Here is a 20,796-nt window from a genome sequence, read left to right on the forward strand (position 1 = left end):
AATAATGCACATATAATGTATTATCTATATATATTAAATAAAATTACTTTTAAATTATGGCAAAGTAATTGATATAACTATATCAAGAAAACACATATTTTTTTTATTATTTCTACTGCATTAAATGCAATTGATATATTAATTGCAGAAGTAAATAGATATGTTGACTCAATAGATATCGCATAAAAATTATTATGTGTATGCATTTAATTACCAGATTTATTTTCTGATATGGCATTATTGTCGACTGTTTTTATAAAAATGTCTCGATTTATTGGTTTAAATTTCGTATTATATCATTTTATTCTTATTTGTACAATGATAACAGTTTTAAATGTGCTTTAATTTAATCTTAAATACTCGTATTAAAATGAGTATTATTTAATATTTTAATATTTTACTTTATATATATATATATTTGAATATTTTTATTAAAACGCACTTTGACAGTTATTCGTCTGTGTGCAAAATAATTTTGGCATTTTTTAATAATACAAAATATATTGTGTGTGTGTGTGAGTGAAGGCTGAAGAAAATTTATGATAAGTTTCATGACAGAGAAATAAACTAAGTAATTTTATTAAACTGGATTCACTAGCGCGCACTATACACGCAATTCATTTTTTTAGTTACAAAGAATTTATTTTGTGTTTAATAAAAATAATGTTTTATCACCATTATTTATATATTATTATATCATCATTGTCGCAGTTTGTAGTACTATTTAACACAAGTCCCGTTATTCACGTGTAAAAATATATTAAAATTACGTAAACTTGTGATTAGGTTATTACATAAATGTATAGTTTAGAATAATTGGAAAATAAATAATCAGATCGAATTTCTAGTGAGCATTTATATTAAACCAATAGAGTAACGTCTTTGACTTCATAAATGATTTAAACAAAGAATTCGGAAATGTATCTATCAAGACATTTTGAATATTTTTTATAAAACATAAAACAGTAACCGCAAGCCGTTTAAATGATATTTAAACATTAATGTTTAAGCAAAGAGATTAGTATCACAGAAAAAAAGGCAACAATGAAAATCTTTTATGCCTTTTTTATGATAAGATATTGATTAACACTGGAATTAATTTCATTAACAAGTTTATCTATTCCGCTTTTATTTACATGTTATAATATACGCAATAATTTCGTTAAAAAGTAGCGGATCTCCAACGTGATGGGAAATTAACGTTAATGTAGTTTTGAAATGTTATTACAAGCTGCAGCTTAACCATAAGACATTGCTGTTTAATAGTATCAATAATAAAAAGACTAAAATTTTTACTATTATTTAATATTTCAAAAAAATTGGAACAATAACAAATTCATTTAGCAGCACATATTATATAATTTCGAAAATTCCGATTGGACAGTTTGTGATGAATGAGATTTTGATTGTGATTTTATTTGTGTTTTTGTTAATAACATTGACAGAAAAATTGACTCATTCCGATAAAATAATGAATAAAGTAAAAAGTAAAACAACCTGCATTTACTGCAAACCGTATTAATCATATGTAAAAATGATACCTTTAAATAATAAAATGACACTTTTTTATGATGAATTAATTTAATTTATATGATGATTTATTTATGTTGAAGCATCACGTATCACATAAACATTTCTTGAACAAACATAATTTTAGAATTTAAACTGATATATTTCACGGACAACTAATGTATTACATTCGGAGACTCTTACAAAAGTTATAATAAGAAATTGGCACTATATAGAGTACAAAAAATAATGAAAATATATAAAAAATTTTAAACATGCGTCAAAATACATAAAAAATTATATAAAACTTAAATATTTGAAACTAAATTATACTGTAAGTTGTCGATATTTTTGTTTTTACAGAGAAGTCGATGATTATTTCATTAAATTGTTTTAATTAAATATAAAATTGAGAATATAGTTTATAAATGTAAAACATACTACATAATAAAATTTATGATTATAGTCAATTATAGTTAATATAGTTAATTAAAAAATGTAACTTTGTTTTCTATTAAACGTAGATTTATAATCATATTTATAATTTTATAAACGTAGAACAAATAATTATACGTCAGAACTATTTAGGTACACCACTTTTCTTGTATATATCTTTTAATAAATTAAAATCGTTAAAATTAAGACTGCAATTATTGCTGGTTGTGATGTTACTTGGACGCCGTTACCTTCATTTCCCATTGTCAATTTCTGGATAAATCTATATAAACAATAATTATACATAATAATTAATATAATGTAAAATTAATTATACATAATAATATTAACAATAATATGAATAAAACTTACGGAGAATTTTTTTTCTATTTAGTTAGCTTGTCAAATGCTGTTCATTTTTAATATAGTCATTTAATTAAGTCTTGTAGCAACGAATATATATATATATATATATATATATATATATATATGTATCAGTGACAAATATTACATTCTACTTCAAAACATTACTTTCGGTACAGTATTTTTATAGCCATCTCTGAAATGTATGCTTTTTTAACTGTTCCTTAGAATGCGAGTGATTTTCTAAACTTTCAGATAAAATGTTTTCATTACAATTTTACGCAGTTGAAATATATAAAATATATCTTGATGATCCGTGTACACTTTAGTATTTTTGTTGAAGACTAAAAATTTCTACATGCATTTTTTGATATGTAAAAAGTAAGGTGGACATTTTGTTAACAATATAAAACAACCTTTCAATGGTATAGACAGTCCGTTTGAAGTGATGAAACGCGTTCTGACGAACCAACTGTGTCATGTGTTTCTTCAATTTGTATTTTTCAATTTGACCGAATGTGTTCTTTTTATATGATCAATCAGCACGCGATTAATTTCAACAGCGAAATTCTTGTAACAAATATTACACTCCACTACAAAATCATTTTTTTTTGTCAAATATTTATATGCCCAACTGCGAAGGATATGATTCTTTCGATGTTTTTCAGAATGCGAACTCAAGTGATTTTCTATAGATTCAGATGTAGATCGTACATTTGCATTACAGATAATACATTGCGAATATAATTTGTTTGAATATTTGAAATACATCCATGGCAATTTTATTAGTTTTCTCTCTTGTTCGTATTTAAAAATTTTTCTATGATTTGTTACAAAATGCATTTGAAAATTTGAAATATGTATATAATAATATTTTTTTTCGCAAAACATGCACTGCGCTTTGAAATTCGGCAGTTTGACATAATATTTCCACAGATGCTTTTTATTTACAATAGTTAGTGACTTCGACGTTGTGTCCGTTTGAAGTGATGAAACGCATTCTGATGAACCAACTGTGTCATTTGTTTTACGCGTATTTTTCAATTTGTCCCAATGTTTCACTTTTATATGAACATCCAGATGATCCCTAACAGTAAGTGATAAATTCTTATTACAAATATTACACTCCACCACAAAATCATCCATTTTTGTACAATATTTATATGGCCAACTGCAAAGGATATGATTTTTTCGTTGTTTTTCAGAATGTGAATTTAAATGATTTTCGACAGATTCGGATGTAGATAGAACATTTGCGTCACAAATAATACACTGTGAATGTGATTTGTTTAAGTACTTGAAATACATCCATGGCAGTTTTATTAGTTTTCTCTCTTGTTCGTATTTCAAAATTGTTTTATGACATCTTGTTATGTGTTCATAGAAATTTTTAGTTTTTATATAATTATATTTGTTTTCACAAAACTTACACTGCACTTTAAAATCCGATAGTTTTACATAATATTTCCACACATGCTTTTTAGTTACAATAGTTAGTGACTTCGACGTTGTGTCCGTTTGAAGTGATGAAACGCATTCTGATGAACCAACTGTGTCATTTGTTTTACGCGTATTTTTCAATTTGTCCCAATGTTTCACTTTTATATGAACATCCAGATGATCCCTAACAGTAAGTGATAAATTCTTATTACAAATATTACATTCCACTACAAAATCATCTCTCCTTGTCATATATTTCCATGGCCAACTTCGAAATGTATGATTCTCCCATTGTTTTTCAGAATGTGCACTCAAGTGATTTCCTACAGATTCGTATGTAGACAGAACACTTGCATCACAAATAACGCATTGTGAATATGATTTGTTTAAATATTTGAAATTCATCCATGGCCCTTTTATAACTGTTTTCTCTTCTTCGTATTTCCAAACTTTTATATGAAGCCGTGCAATATGTTTTTTTAAGTTTGTGTCTATTATATATGTATATTTATTTTCGCAAAACTTGCACTGTGCTTCAAAATCCGATAGTTTCACATAATATTCCCACACATGCTTTTTATGTGCAATTTTTACTGATGTAGACATTATGTCCGTTTGAAGTGACTAGACGCGTGTAACTGAATACGATGAACTAACAAGAACTAATACAAGAACCTTTCTGTCGATGAGTCTAGTAAAGATCGAAAGAGGACACATAATTATTTTCCACTTGAATGTAAATATTGTTACGTCGGTCAAATCTAGCTAACAATGATTGAAACACGCGGTAACATCTTATGCCTAGTATGTGTAGTAATAACATCTCAGTGAAATAGATGTTACAGCGCGTATCTTTTATACGAATATTTTGTACGAAATAATGCACATATAATATGTTATTTATATGTATTAAATAAAATTACTTTTAAATTATGGCTATATCAGGGAAATTGATATGACTATATCAAGGAAACGCGTATTTTTAAAAATGATTTATACTGCATTAAGTGCAATTGATATACTGATTACAGAAATAAATAGATATGATTGACACAATAGATATTACATAAAAAATTTTTATGTGTATGCGTTTAATTATCTTATTTTTTTTCTGATATGGCATTATCATCTACTTTTTGTACAAAAATGCCACGATTTATTGGTTTAAATTTCGTATTACATCATTCTATTCTTAATTGTTCTTTAATAACAGTTTTTAATGTGCTTTAATTTGCTTCAATTTAATCTTAAATACTCGTATTAAAATGAAGATTATTTTAATATTTTATTTAATATTTTATTTTGTTTGAATATTTTTATTAAAACGCACTTTGACAGAGCTATTTGTCTGTGCAAAAATAATTTCGGCATTTTTTATAATATAAAATATATCGAGTGAAGGCAAAAGTTATGTTAAGTTTCATGGTAGAAAAATGAACTAGGTAATGTTATTAAACTGGACACACTAGCGCGCACTATACGCGCCTTTTTTTTTAGTTACAAAGAATTATTTATTTTACTTTGTTTAATAAAAATAATATTTTATCACCATTATTTATACATTATTATATCATTATTGTCACAATTTGTAGCACTATTTAACACAAGTTTTGTTATTCACGTGTAAAAATATATTAAAAATACATAAACTTGTGATTAAATTATTACATAAATGTATTGTCCAGAATAATTGGAAAATATATAATCGGACCGAATTTCTAGTGAGCATTTATATTAAACCAATAAAGTTACGTCTTTGATTTCAGAAATGATTTGAACAAAGCATTCGGAAATGTATATAAGAAGATGCTTTGGAATATTCTTTATAAAAGACAAAACAGTAATCGCAAGCCGTTTAAATGATATGTTAAAATGAATGTTTAAGCAATGAGTTTAGTATCGCGGGAGAAAAGGCAACAATGAAAATCTTCTATGTCTTTTTTGAGATAGGATACTGATAAACAGTGCAATTAATTTCATCAACAAGCTTATTTAATCCACTCTTATTTACGTTTAATAATATACGCTATAATTCCGATAATAACTCTCATATTAGTGCACTCGTATAATGCATAGTACATTGTCACATTTCATGCTAATGAATGAAACGATCACGATCACAAAATGATATTACTGCTTGATTTCAATTTTTGTGATATGACATTATAAATATTTTCGACGATAAATATGAAGTAATTTTTTATCCTAAACTATTATCCAAATATTGATACTATTAGGCATATTGCTTCTACTTGGAGCGATTATCTACCTGACATCTTCAGAATCTTCCGCTTTGCAATCTTCTTAGCGAAGAACACGGACGTTTCTATCAGAGAAATTTCCAGTTTTCATTTGCAGACTTCAGCTTTTGAATTAGTTTTCAAACATTGAGGATTCCATTCACCGCAATGAAACACGATAATTCCTGAAACGGCTGGAATATATAGAAAAGACGTGAGAAAGTAGCGGATCTCCAACGTGATGGAAAATTAACGTTAATGTAATTTTGAAATGTTATTACGAGTTGCATCTTAACCGCAATTACTATTATACCGCAGTTTTTACTATTATATAATATTTTAAAGAAATTTGGACAAAGATAACAAATGAATTCAGCAGCACCTATTATATAACTTCGAAAATTTCGATCGGAAAATGTTTGATCAATGAGTTTTCGATTGTGATTTTATTCGTGTTTTTGTGAATAACATTGACAGAAAAATTGACGCATTCCGATAAAATAAAAAATGAAATAAAAAGGAAAACAACCTGCATTTACTGCAAACCGTACAAATCATAAAAATAATACCCTTAAATAATAAAACGACACTCTCTTATGATGAATTTATTTGAGATATTTGATGATTTATTTATTATGAACGCATCATGTATCACATAAACATTTTTTGAACAAACTTAATTTTAGAATTTAAACTGATATATTTTACCGACAATTAATGTATTACATTCGGAGACTTTTACAAAAATTATAATAAGAAATTGGCACTATATAGACTACAAAAAATAATGAAAATATATAAAAAATTTTAAACATGCGTCAAAATACATAAAAAAATTATATAAAACATAAATATTTGAAATTAAATTATACTGTAAATTGATATTTTTGTTTTTACAGAGAAGTCGATGGTCATTTCATTAAATCGTTTCAATAAATAAAGTTAAGAATATAGTTTATAAATTTAAAACATAGTACATAATATAATTTAAAATTATAGTTAATAAATTAAAAAATGTAACTTTGTTTTCTAGAAAACGTAGATTTATAATCATATTCATAATTTTATAAACATAAACAAATAATTGTACGTCAGAACTATATACGAGTACACCACATTTCTTGTATATATCTTTTAATAAATTAAAATCGTTAAAATTAAGACTGCCATTATTGCTGGTTGTGATGTTACTTGGACGCCGTTTCCATCATTTCCCATTGTCAACTTCTCGATAAATCTATATGAACAATAGTTATACATAATAATTAATGTAATTTAAAATTAATTATTATTATAATAATATTAACAATAGTATCAATAAAATTTACATTTTCTTATTCAATTTAGTTAGCTTGCCAAATAATATGCATCTTTTATATAGTCATTTAAATGAGTTTTAATATCTACGAATATGTGTTAGTGACAAATATTATACTCTACTTCAAAACCGTCACTTTTGGTACTGTATTTCCATTTCCGAGCCAACTTTGAAATGTAACTGTTCCGTAGAATTCGAGTGATCTTTTAAATTTCAGATAAAATGTTTTCATCACAATTGTAATGAGTTGAAATATTTAGAATATATTTTGATGATCCACGTAAACTTTGGTATTTTTGTTCCAGACTTAAAATTTTCACATGCATTTTTTTATATGTAAAACCTAAGGTGGACATTTCGTTAACAATATATAACAATCTTTCAATGGTATAGACAGTCCGTTTGAAGTGATGAAACGCGTTCTGACGAACCAACTGTGTCATGTGTTTCTTCAATTTGTATTTTTCAATTTGACCGAATGTGTTCTTTTTATATGATCAATCAGCACGCGATTAATTTCAACAGCGAAATTCTTGTAACAAATATTACACTCCACTACAAAATCATCTCTTTTTGTCAAATATTTATATGGCCAACTGCGAAGGATATGATTCTTTTGTTGTTTTTCAGAATGCGAACTCAAGTGATTTTCTACAGATTCAGATGTAGATCGAACATTTGCATTACAGATAATACATTGTGAATATAATTTGTTTAAATACTTGAAATACATCCATGGCAATTTTATTAGTTTTTTCTCTTGTTCGTATTTCCAAATTTTTCTATGATGTTTTATAAAATGATTTTGGTAATTTTTAATGGTTATATAATAATATTTTTTTTCACAAAACATGCATTGCGCTTCAAAATTCGGCAGTTTTATATAATATTTCCACAGATGCTTTTTATTTACAATAGTTAGTGACTTAGACGTTGTGTTCGTTTGAAGTGATGAAACGCGTTCTGATGAACCAGCTGTGTCACGTGTTTCTTGCGTATTATTCAATGTGCCCAAATGTTTCACTTTTATATGAATATCCAGATAATTGCGAACACTAAGTGATACATTCTTATTACAAATATTACACTCCACCACAAAATCATCTTTTTTTGTACAATAATTATATAACCAACTGCAAAGGATATGATTTTTTCGTTGTTTTTCAGAATGTAAATTCAAATGATTTTCTACAGATTTGGATATAGACAGAACATTTGCGTCACAAATAATACACTGTGAATATGATTTGTTTAAATACTTGAAATACATCCATGGCAATTTTATTAGTTTTCTCTCTTGTTCGTATTTCCAAATTTTTTTATGCCATTTTGCTATATGTAAAGAGAAATTTTTAGTGTTTATATAATTATATTTGTTTTCACAAAACTTACACTGCACTTTAGAATTCGGCAGTTTTACATAATATTTCCACACATGCATTTTAGTTGCAATAGTTAGTGACTTAGACGTTGCGTCCGTTTGAAGTGATGAAACACGTTCTGACGATCCAGCTTTGTCACGTGTTTCTTGCGTATTATTCAATGTGTCCAAATGTTTCACTTTTATATGAATATCCAGATACCTGCGAACACTAAGTCGTACATTCTTATTACAAATATTACACTCCACTACAAAATCATCTCTGCTTGTTGAATATTTCCAATGCCAACTTCGAAATGTATGATTCTCCCGTTGTTTTTCAGAATGTGCGCTCAAGTGATTTCCTACAGATTCGAATGTAGACAGAACACTTGCATCACAAATAACGCATTGTGAATGTGATTTGTTTAAATATTTGAAATACTTCCATGGCCCTTTTGTAATTGTTTTCTCTTCTTCATATTTCCAAATTTTTAAATGCGCTGCCATATGTATTTTTAAGTTTGCGTCTCTTATATATGTATATTTATTTTCGCAAAACTTGCACTGTGCTTCAAAATCCGATAGTTTCACATAATATTCCCACACATGCTTTTTATTTGCAATTTTTAGTGATGTAGACATTATGTCCGTTTGAAGTGACTAGACGCGTGTAACTGAATACGATGAACTGACAAGAATTAATACAAGAACCTTCCTGTCGATGAGTCTAGTAGAGAACGAAAAAAGACGCATAATTATTTTTCACTTGAATGTAAATATTGGTACGTCGGTCAAATCTAGCTAACAACGTTGACAACACGCGGTAACATCTCATGCCGAGTATGTATAGTAATATCATCTCAGGGAAATAGACGTTACAGCGCGTATCTGTTATACGAATATTTTGTAAGAAATAATGTACATATAACATATTATTTATATGTATTGAATAAAATTACTTTCAAATTATGGCTATATCAGAGAAATTGATATGATTATATCATGGAATTGCGTATTTTTTAAAATTATTTATACTGCTTTAAGTGCAATTATACTGATGGCAGAAATAAATAGATATGATTGACACAATAGATATCACATAAAAAATTTTTATGTGTATGCGTTTAATTATCTGATGTATTTTCAGATATGGCATTATCGTCGTTTTTTGTAGAAAAATGCCTTGATTTATTAGTTTAAATTTTGTATTACATTACTCTATTCTTATTTGTTCAATAATAACAGTTTTTATTGTGCTTTAATTTGTTTTAATGTAATTTTAAATACTCGTATTAAAATGAAGATTATTTTAATATTTTATTTAATATATTATTTAATTTTATTTAATATTTTATTTAATATTTTATTTTGTTTGAATATTTTTATTCAAACGCACTTTGTCAGAGCTATTTGTCTGTGTGCAAAAATAATTTCGGCATTTTTTATAACATAAAATATATCGAGTGAAGGCAAAAGTTATGTTAAGTTACATGTTAAGTACATGGTAGAGAAATGAACTAAGTAATTTTATTAAACTGGACACACTAGCGCGCACTATACGCGCCTTTTATTTTTTTAGTTACAAAGAATTATTTATTTTACTTTATTTTATAAAAATAATATTTTATTACCATTATTTATACATTATTATATCATTATTGTCACAATTTGTAGCACTATTTAACACAAGTTTTGTTATTCACGTGTAAAAATATATTAAAAATACATAAACTTGTGATTAGATTATTACATAAATGTATTGTCTAGAATAATTGGAAAATATATAATCAGACCGAATTTCTAGTGAGCATTTATATTAAACCAATAAAGTTACGTCTTTGATTTCAGAAATGATTTGAACAAAGCATTCGGAAATGTATATAAGAAGATGCTTTGGAATATTTTTTATAAAACACAAAACAATAACCGCAAGCCGTTTAAATGATATGTAAAAATGAATGTTTAAGCAATGAGTTTAGTATCGCGGAAAAAAAGGCAACATTGTAAATCTTCTATGTTTTTTTTAAGATAGGATACTGATAAACAGTGCAATTAATTTCATCGACAAGCTTATTTAATCCACTCTTATCTACGTTTAATAATATACGCAATAATTCCGATACTAACCCTCATAATAGTGCACTCGTATAATGTATAGTACATTGTCACATTTCATGCTAATGAATGAAACGATCACAAAATGATATTATTGCTTGATTTCAATTTTTGTGATATGACATTATAAATATTTTTGACGATAAATATGAAGTAATTTTTTATCCTAAACTATTATCCAAATATTGATACTATTAGGCATATTGCTTCTACTTGGAGCGATTATTTATCTGACATCTTCAGAATCTTCCGCTTTGCAATCTTCATAGCGAAGAACACGGACGTTTCTATCAGAGAAATTTCCAGTTTTCATTTGCAGACTTCAGCTTTTGAATTAGTTTTCAAACATTGAGGATTCCATTCACCGCAATGAAACACGATAATTCCTGAAACGGCTGGAATATATAGAAAAGACGTGAGAAAGCGGATCTCCAACGTGATGGAAAATTAACGTTAATGTAATTTTGAAATGTTATTACGAGTTGCATCTTAACCGCAATTACTATTATACCGCAGTTTTTACTATTATATGATATTTTTAAAAAATTCGGACAAAGATAACAAATTAATTCAGCACCTATTATATAACTTCGAAAATTTCGATCGGAAAGTGTTTGATCAATGAGTTTTCGATTGTGATTCTATTCGTGTTTTTGTGAATAACATTGACAGAAAAATTGACGCATTCCGATAAAATAAAAAATGAAATAAAAAGGAAAACAACCTGCATTTACTGCAAACCGTACAAATCATAAAAATAATACCCTTAAATAATAAAACGACACTTTCTTATGATGAATTTATTTGAGATATTTGATGATTTATTTATTATGAACGCATCATGTATCACATAAACATTCCTTGAACAAACTTAATTTTAGAATTTAAACTGATATATATTACCGACAATTAATGTATTATATTCGGAGACTTTTACAAAAATTATAATAAGAAATTGGCACTATATAGACTACAAAAAATAATAAAAATATATAAAAAATTTTAAACATGCGTCAAAATACATAAAAAAATTATATAAAACATAAATATTTGAAACTAAATTATACTGTAAATTGATATTTTTGTTTTTGCAGAGAAGTCGATGGCCATTTCATTAAATTGTTTCAATAAATAAAGTTAAGAATATAGTTTATAAATTTAAAACATAGTACATAATATAATTTAAAATTATAGTTAATAAATTAAAAAATGTAACTTTGTTTTCTAGAAAACGAAGATTTATAATCATATTCATAATTTTATAAACATGAAACAAATAATTGTACGTCAGAACTATATACGAGTATTCTACTTTTCTTGTATATATCTTTTAATAAATTAAAATCGTTTAAATTAAGATTGTCATTGTTGCTGGTTGTGATGTTAGTTGGACGCCGTTTCCATCATTTCCCATTGTCAACTTCTCGATAAATCTATATGAACAATAGTTATACATAATAATTAATGTAATTTAAAATTAATTATTATTATAATAATATTAACAATAGTATCAATAAAATTTACGGACATTTTCTTATTCAATTTCGTTAGCTTGCCAAATAATATGCATCTTTTATATAGTCATTTAAATGAGTTCTAATATCTACGAATATGTGTTAGGGACAAATATTATACTCTACTTCAAAACCGTCACTTTTGGTACCGTATTTCCATTTCCGAGCCAACTTTGAAATGTAACTGTTCCGTAGAATTCGAGTGATCTTTTAAATTTCAGATAAAATGTTTTCATCACAATTGTAATGAGTTGAGAGTATTTAGAATATATTTTGATGATCCACGTAAACTTTGGTATTTTTGTTCCAGACTTAAAATTTTCACATGCATTTTTTTATATGTAAAACCTAAGGTGGACATTTCGTTAACAATATATAACAATCTTTCAATGGTTAGACAGTCCGTTTGAAGTGATGAAACGCGTTCTAACGAACCAACTGTGTCATGTTTCTTCAATTTGTATTTTTTAATTTGTCCAAATGTGTTCTTTTTATATGATAAATCAGCATGCGATTAATTTCAACAGCGAAATTCTTGTAACAAATATTACACTCCACTACAAAATCATCTCTTTTTGTCAAATATTTATATGGCCAACTGCGAAGGATATGATTCCTTTGTTGTTTTTCAGAATGCGAACTCAAGTGATTTTCTATAGATTCAGATGTAGATCGAACATTTGCATTACAAATAATACATTGTGAATATAATTTGTTTAAATACTTGAAATACATCCATGGCAATTTTATTAGTTTTCTCTCTTGTTCGTATTTCCAAATTTTTTTATGATGACTTGCAAAATGCATTTGGAATTTTTTAACGCTGGTATAATGATATTTTTTTTTGCAAAACATGCACTGCGCTTCAAAATTCGGCAGTTTTATATAATATTTCCACAGATGCTTTTTATTTACAATAGTTAGTGACTTAGACGTTGTGTTCGTTTGAAGTGATGATACACGTTCTGACGAACCAACTGTATCACCTGTTTTTTGCGTATTTTTTAATTTGTCCCAATGTTTCATTTTTATATGAGTGTCCAGATGACTATGAATATAAAGAGGTACATTTTTATTACAAATATTACACTCCACCGCAAAATCATCTTTTTTTGTACAATATTTATATGACCAACTGCAAAGGATATGATTTTTTCGTTGTTTTTCAGAATGTAAATTCAAATGATTTTCTACAGATTTGGATATAGACAGAACATTTGCGTCACAAATAATACACTGTGAATATGATTTATTTAAATACTTGAAATACATCCATGGCAATTTTATTAGTTTTCTCTCTTGTTCGTATTTAAAAATTTTTCTATGCCATTTTGTTATATGTAAAGAGAAATTTGAAGTGCGTATATAATTATATTTGTTTTCACAAAACTTACACTGCACTTTAAAATTCAGCAGTTTTACATAATATTTCCACACATGCATTTTATTTACAATAGTTAGTGACTTAGACGTTGCGTCCGTTTGAAGTGATGAAACGCGTTCTGATGAACCAGCTGTGTCACGTTTTTCTTGCGTATTATTCAATGTGCCCAAATGTTTCACTTTTATATGAATATCCAGATAATTGCGAACACTAAGTGATACATTCTTATTACAAATATTACACTCCACTACAAAATCATCTCTCCTTGTTGAATATTTCCAATGCCAACTTCGAAATGTATGATTCTCCCGTTGTTTTTCAGAATGTGCGCTCAAGTGATTTCCTACAGATTCGAATGTAGACAGAACACTTGCATCACAAATAACGCATTGTGAATGTGATTTGTTTAAATATTTGAAATACTTCCATGGCCCTTTTATAACTGTTTTCTCTTCTTCGTATTTCCAAATTTTTATATGATACATTGCCATATGTGTTTTTAAGTTTGCGTGTTTTAAATATGTATATTTATTTTCGCAAAGCTTGCACTGTGCTTCAAAATCCGATAGTTTTACATAATATTCCCACACATGTTTTTTATTTGTAATTTTTACTGATGTAGACATTATGTCCGTTTGAAGTGACTAGACGCGTGTAACTGAATACGATGAACTAACAAGAACTGATACAAGGACCTTTCTATCGATGAGTAGAGAACGAAAGAAGACGCTTAATTATTTTCCATTTAAATGTAAATATTGATACGTCGGTCAAATCTAGCTAACAATGATTAAAACACGCGTAATATCTCATGCCGAGTATGTATACACGGAGGAAGTTTTATATCAAAAATTACTATGTACGACATTAACCGCGGACCACGAAGCTGCAAACCGAAAATTTTTACTATTTTTCACATGTGAAAAACATAATAAAAATTTTTATAATTTCTTCATGGTTTGCGGCTACTAACGTACATAGTAATTTTTTATGTAAAATTTTCTACGTGTATTAATAACATCTCAGCGAAATAGATGTTACAGTGCGTATCTTTGACACGAATATTTTGTGAGAAATATCGCACATATGATATATTATTTATATGTATTTAATAAAATCACTTTCAAATTATGGCAATATTCGAGAACATAATATGATTATATCAAGAAACACGCGTATTTTTTTTTAAATTGTACTGCATTAAATGCAATTAATATACTGATTGCAGAAGTAAATATATATGATTGATTCAATAGATATCGCATAAAAATTATTATGTGATTGCATTTAACCACCTGATTTATTTTTAGATATGGCATTAACGTCGACTTTCTTTACAAAAATGTCCCAATTTATAGGTTTAAATTTCGTATTACATTATTCTATTTTTATTTCTTCAATAATAACAGTTTTTAATGTGCTTTTACTTGCTTTAATTTAATCTTAAATACGTATTGAAATTAAGATTATTTTAATATTTTATTTTGATGAAATATTTTTATTAAAACGCATTTTGTGACAGAGTTATACGTCTGTGTACAAAAATAATTTTGACATTTTTTAAATAATATAAAATATATTGGGTGAAGACAAAAGTTTTGATAACTTTCATGGTAGAGAAATGCACTAAGTAATTTTATTAAACTGGACGCACCAGCGCGCACTATACGCACCATTAATTTTTTTAGTTACAAAGATTATTTATTTTAATTATATTTAATAAAAATAATATTTTGCCTTCAATAATTTTCGCCATTATTTATTATATATATTATTATATTATTATTGTCGCAATTTGTAGTACTATTTAACACAAGTACTGTTATTCACGTGCAAAAATATATTACAAGTACATAAACTTGTGGTTAGGTTATTACATGAATGTATAGTGTAGAATAATTAGAGAATAAATAATCGGACCGAATTTCTAGTGAGCATTTATATCAAACCAATGGAGTTATGTTTTTGACTTTAGAAATGATTTAAACAAAGAATTCGGAAATGTGTCAAAGAAGACACTGAATATTTTCTGTAAAACACAAAATAATAACCGCAAACCGTATAAATTATATGTAAAATAATGATTCATTCCGATAAAACAATGAATGAAATAAAAAGTAGAACAACCTGCATTTACTGCAAACTGTATAAATCATATGTAGAAATGATTCCTTTAAATAATAAAATGGGTCTCTCTTATCATGAATTTATTTGATTTATATGATGATTTATTTATGATGAATGCATCATGTATCACATAAACATTTCTCGAAGATACTTAATTTGAAAATTCAAACTGATATATTTCACCGACAATTAATGTACAATATTACGTTCGGAAACTTTTACAGAAGTTAAAAGAAATTCACATTACATAAAGTACAAAAAATAATGCAAATACATAAAACATTTCAACAATGTGGAAAAATACATAAAAAAGTATATAAAAGTTAACTATGTGAAACTAAATTATAGTTTAAATTGTCAGTATTTTTCTCTTTACACAGAAATCGATGATTATTTCATTAAGTCGTTTCAATAAATAGAATTAAGAATATAGTTTATAAATTTAAAACATAGTACATAATAAAATTTATAATTATAGTTAATAAATTAAAAAATGTAACTTTGTTTTCTAGTAAACGTAGATTTATAATCATATTCATAATTTTATAAACATAAAACAAATAATTGTACGTCAGAACTATATACGAGTACACCACTTTTCTTGTATATATCTTTTAATAAATTAAAATCGTTAAAATTAAGACTGCCATTATTGCTGGTTGTGATGTTACTTGGACGCCGTTACCATCATTTCCCATTGTCAACTTCTCGATAAATCTATATGAACAATAGTTATACATAATAATTAATGAATGAAACGATCACGATCACAAAATGATATTACTGCTTGATTTCAATTTTTGTGATATGACATTATAAATATTTTCGACGATAAATATGAAGTAATTTTTTATCCTAAACTATTATCCAAATATTGATACTATTAGGCATATTGCTTCTACTTGGAGCGATTATCTACCTGACATCTTCAGAATCTTCCGCTTTGCCATCTTCTTAGCGAAGAACACGGACGTTTCTATCAGAGAAATTTCCAGTTTTCATTTGCAGACTTCAGCTTTTGAATTAGTTTTCAAACATTGAGGATTCCATTCACCGCAATGAAACACGATAATTCCTGAAACGGCTGGAATATATAGAAAAGACGTAAGAAAGTAGCGGATCTCCAACGTGATGGAAAATTAACGTTAATGTAATTTTGAAATGTTATTACGAGTTGCATCTTAACCGCAAATTTTTACTATTATATGATATTTCAAAAAAATTTAGACAAAGATAACAAATTAATTCAGCAGCACGTATTATATAACCTCGAAAATTTCGATCGGAAAGTGTTTGATCAATGAGTTTTCGATTGTGATTCTATTCGTGTTTTTGTGAATAACATTGACAGAAAAATTGACGCATTCCGATAAAAAAATGAATGAAATAAAAAGGAAAACAACCTGCATTTACTGCAAACCGTACAAATCATAAAAATGATATCCTTAAATAATAAAACGACACTCTCTTATGATGAATTTATTTGAGATATTTGATGATTTATTTATTATGAACGCATCATGTATCACATAAACATTTCTTGAACAAACTTAATTTTAGAATTTAAACTGATATATTTTACCGACAATTAATGTATTACATTCGGAGACTTTTACAAAAATTATAATAAGAAATTGGCACTATATAGACTACAAAAAATAATGAAAATATATAAAAAATTTTAAACATGCATCAAAATACATAAAAAAAATTATATAAAACATAAATATTTGAAACTAAATTATACTGTAAATTGATATTTTTGTTTTTGCAGAGAAGTCGATGGTTATTTCATTAAATCGTTTCAATAAATAAAGTTAAGAATATAGTTTATAAATTTAAAACATAGTACATAATAAAATTTAAAATTATAGTTAATAAATTAAAAAATGTAACTTTGTTTTCTAGAAAACGTAGATTTATAATCATATTCATAATTTTATAAACATAAAACAAATAATTGTACGTCAGAATTATATACGAGTATTCTACTTTTCTTGTATATATCTTTTAATAAATTAAAATCGTTTAAATTAAGATTGTCATTGTTGCTGGTTGTGATGTTAGTTGGACGCCGTTTCCATCATTTCCCATTGTCAACTTCTCGATAAATCTATATGAACAATAGTTATACATAATAATTAATGTAATTTAAAATTAATTATTATTATAATAATATTAACAATAGTATCAATAAAATTTACGGACATTTTCTTATTCAATTTCGTTAGCTTGCCAAATAATATGCATCTTTTATATAGTCATTTAAATGAGTTCTAATATCTACGAATATGTGTTAGGGACAAATATTATACTCTACTTCAAAACCGTCACTTTTGGTACCGTATTTCCATTTCCGAGCCAACTTTGAAATGTAACTGTTCCGTAGAATTCGAGGGATCTTTTAAATTTCAGATAAAATGTTTTCATCACAATTGTAATGAGTTGAAATATTTAGAATATATTTTGATGATCCACGTAAACTTTGGTATTTTTGTTCCAGACTTAAAATTTTCACATGCATTTTTTTATATGTAAAACCTAAGGTGGACATTTCGTTAACAATATATAACAATTTTTCAATGGTTAGACAGTCCGTTTGAAGTGATGAAACGCGTTCTGACGAACCAACTGTGTCATGTTTCTTCAATTTGTATTTTTTAATTTGTTTGAATGTTTTCTTTTTATATGATAAATCAGCACGCGATTAATTCCAACATCGAAATTCTTGTAACAAATATTACACTCCACTACAAAATCATCTCTTTTTGTCAAATATTTATATGGCCAACTGCGAAGGATATGATTCCTTTGTTGTTTTTCAGAATGCGAACTCAAGTGATTTTCTATAGATTCAGATGTAGATCGAACATTTGCATTACAAATAATACATTGTGAATATAATTTGTTTAAATACTTGAAATACATCCATGGCAATTTTATTAGTTTTTTCTCTTGTTCGTATTTCCAAATTTTTCTATGATGTCTTATAAAATGATTTTGGTAATTTTTAATGGTTATATAATAATATTTTTTTTCACAAAACATGCATTGCGCTTCAAAATTCGGCAGTTTTATATAATATTTCCACAGATGCTTTTTATTTACAACAGTTAGTGACTTAGACGTTGTGTCCGTTTGAAGTGATGAAACGCATTCTGATGGACCAACTGTGTCATTTGTTTTTTGCGTATTTTTCAATTTGTCCCAATGTTTTACTTTTATATGAGTGTCCAGCTGAGTACGAACACAAAGAGGTACATTCTTATTACAAATATTACACTCTACCACAAAATCATTTTTTTTTGTACAATATTTATATGAGCAACTGCAAAGGATATGATTTTTTTTTTGTTTTTCAGAATGTGAATTCAAATGATTTTCTACAGATTTGGATATAGACAGAACATTTGCGTCACAAATAATACACTGTGAATATGATTTGTTTAAATACTTGAAATACATCCATGGCAATTTTATTAGTTTTCTCTCTTGTTCGTATTTAAAAATTTTTCTATGCCATTTTGCTATATGTAAAGAGAAATTTGAAGTGCGTATATAATTATATTTGTTTTCACAAAACTTACACTGCACTTTAAAATTCGGCAGTTTTACATAATATTTCCACACATGCATTTTAGTTACAATAGTTAGTGACTTAGACGTTGCGTCCGTTTGAAGTGATGAAACGCGTTCTGATGAACCAGCTGTGTCACGTGTTTCTTGCGTATTATTCAATGTGTCCAAATGTTTCACTTTTATATGAATATCCAGATAATTGCAAACACTAAGTGGTACATTCTTATTACAAATATTACACTCTACTACAAAATCATCTCTGCTTGTTGAATATTTCCAATGCCAACTTCGAAATGTATGATTCTCCCGTTGTTTTTCAGAATGTGCGCTCAAGTGATTTCCTACAGATTCGAATGTAGACAGAACACTTGCATCACAAATAACGCATTGTGAATGTGATTTGTTTAAATATTTGAAATACTTCCATGGCCCTTTTATAATTGTTTTCTCTTCTTCGTATTTCCAAATTTTTATATGATACATTGCCATATGTGTTTTTAAGTTTGCGTCTTTTAAATATGTATATTTATTTTCGCAAAACTTGCACTGTGCTTCAAAATCCGATAGTTTTACATAATATTCCCACACATGTTTTCTATTTGCAATTTTTAGTGATGTAGACATTATGTCCGTTTGAAGTGACTAGACGCGTGTAACTGAATACGATGAACTGACAAGAACTGCTACAAGGACCTTTCTGTCGATGAGTAGAGAACGAAAGAAGACGCTTAATTATTTTCCATTTAAATGTAAATATTGATACGTCGGTCAAATCTAGCTAACAATGATTGAAACACGCGGTAACATCTTATGCCCAGTATGTGTAGTAATAACATCTCAGTGAAATAAACGTTACAGCGCGTATCTTTTATACGAATATTTTGTACGAAATAATGCACATATAATGTATTATCTATATATATTAAATAAAATTACTTTCAAATTATGGCAAAGTAATTGATATGACTATATCAAGAAAACACATATTTTTTTTATTATTTCTACTGCATTAAATGCAATTGATATATTAATTGCAGTAGTAAATAGATATGATTGACTCAATAGATATCGCATAAAAATTATTATGTGAATGCATTTAACTATTTATTTTTTGATATGGCATTATCGTTGACTTTCTTTATAAAATTGTCCCGATTTATTGGTTTAAATTTCGTATTACATTATTCTATTTTTATTTGCTCAATAATAAAAGTTTTTAATGTGCTTTAATTTGCTTTAATTTAATTTTAAATATTTCTATTAAAATAAAGATTATTTAATATTTTAATATTTTTTTCTGTTTGAATATTGTTATTAAAACGCACTTTGACAGTTATTTGTCTGTGTGCAAAATAATGTCAGCATTTTTTAATAATATAAAATATATTGAGTGAAGGCAAAAGTTATGT

At 26.8% G+C, this 20,796-nt stretch overlaps 1 protein-coding gene and 1 long non-coding RNA gene across 8 annotated transcripts in view; one reads left to right on the forward strand and one right to left on the reverse strand.

The window, feature by feature from the left end:
* Nucleotides 1–20,796, forward strand: part of LOC136999396 (glutamate receptor ionotropic, kainate 2-like) — a 157,724-nt gene that overhangs the window by 135,652 nt on the left and 1,276 nt on the right. The window lies entirely within an intron of this gene.
* LOC136999398 (uncharacterized) lies at nucleotides 2,039–20,097 on the reverse strand. Of its 6 annotated transcripts, none has more exons than XR_010889775.1 (6): nucleotides 19,396–20,097; nucleotides 18,017–19,045; nucleotides 12,312–17,921; nucleotides 7,316–12,216; nucleotides 2,317–7,224; nucleotides 2,040–2,227 (listed from the first exon to the last, which is right to left on the reverse strand). It is a non-coding gene; the product is annotated as an uncharacterized lncRNA (long non-coding RNA). The 6 variants fall into 6 exon arrangements; XR_010889774.1 differs by having other exon boundaries at nucleotides 12,312–16,525; nucleotides 16,728–17,921; nucleotides 18,017–20,097; XR_010889778.1 differs by having other exon boundaries at nucleotides 2,039–2,227; nucleotides 12,424–17,921; nucleotides 18,017–20,097.

The sequence above is a fragment of the Linepithema humile genome, chromosome 4 (assembly GCF_040581485.1).
Source record: "Linepithema humile isolate Giens D197 chromosome 4, Lhum_UNIL_v1.0, whole genome shotgun sequence".
Lineage (NCBI taxonomy): Eukaryota > Metazoa > Arthropoda > Insecta > Hymenoptera > Formicidae > Linepithema > Linepithema humile.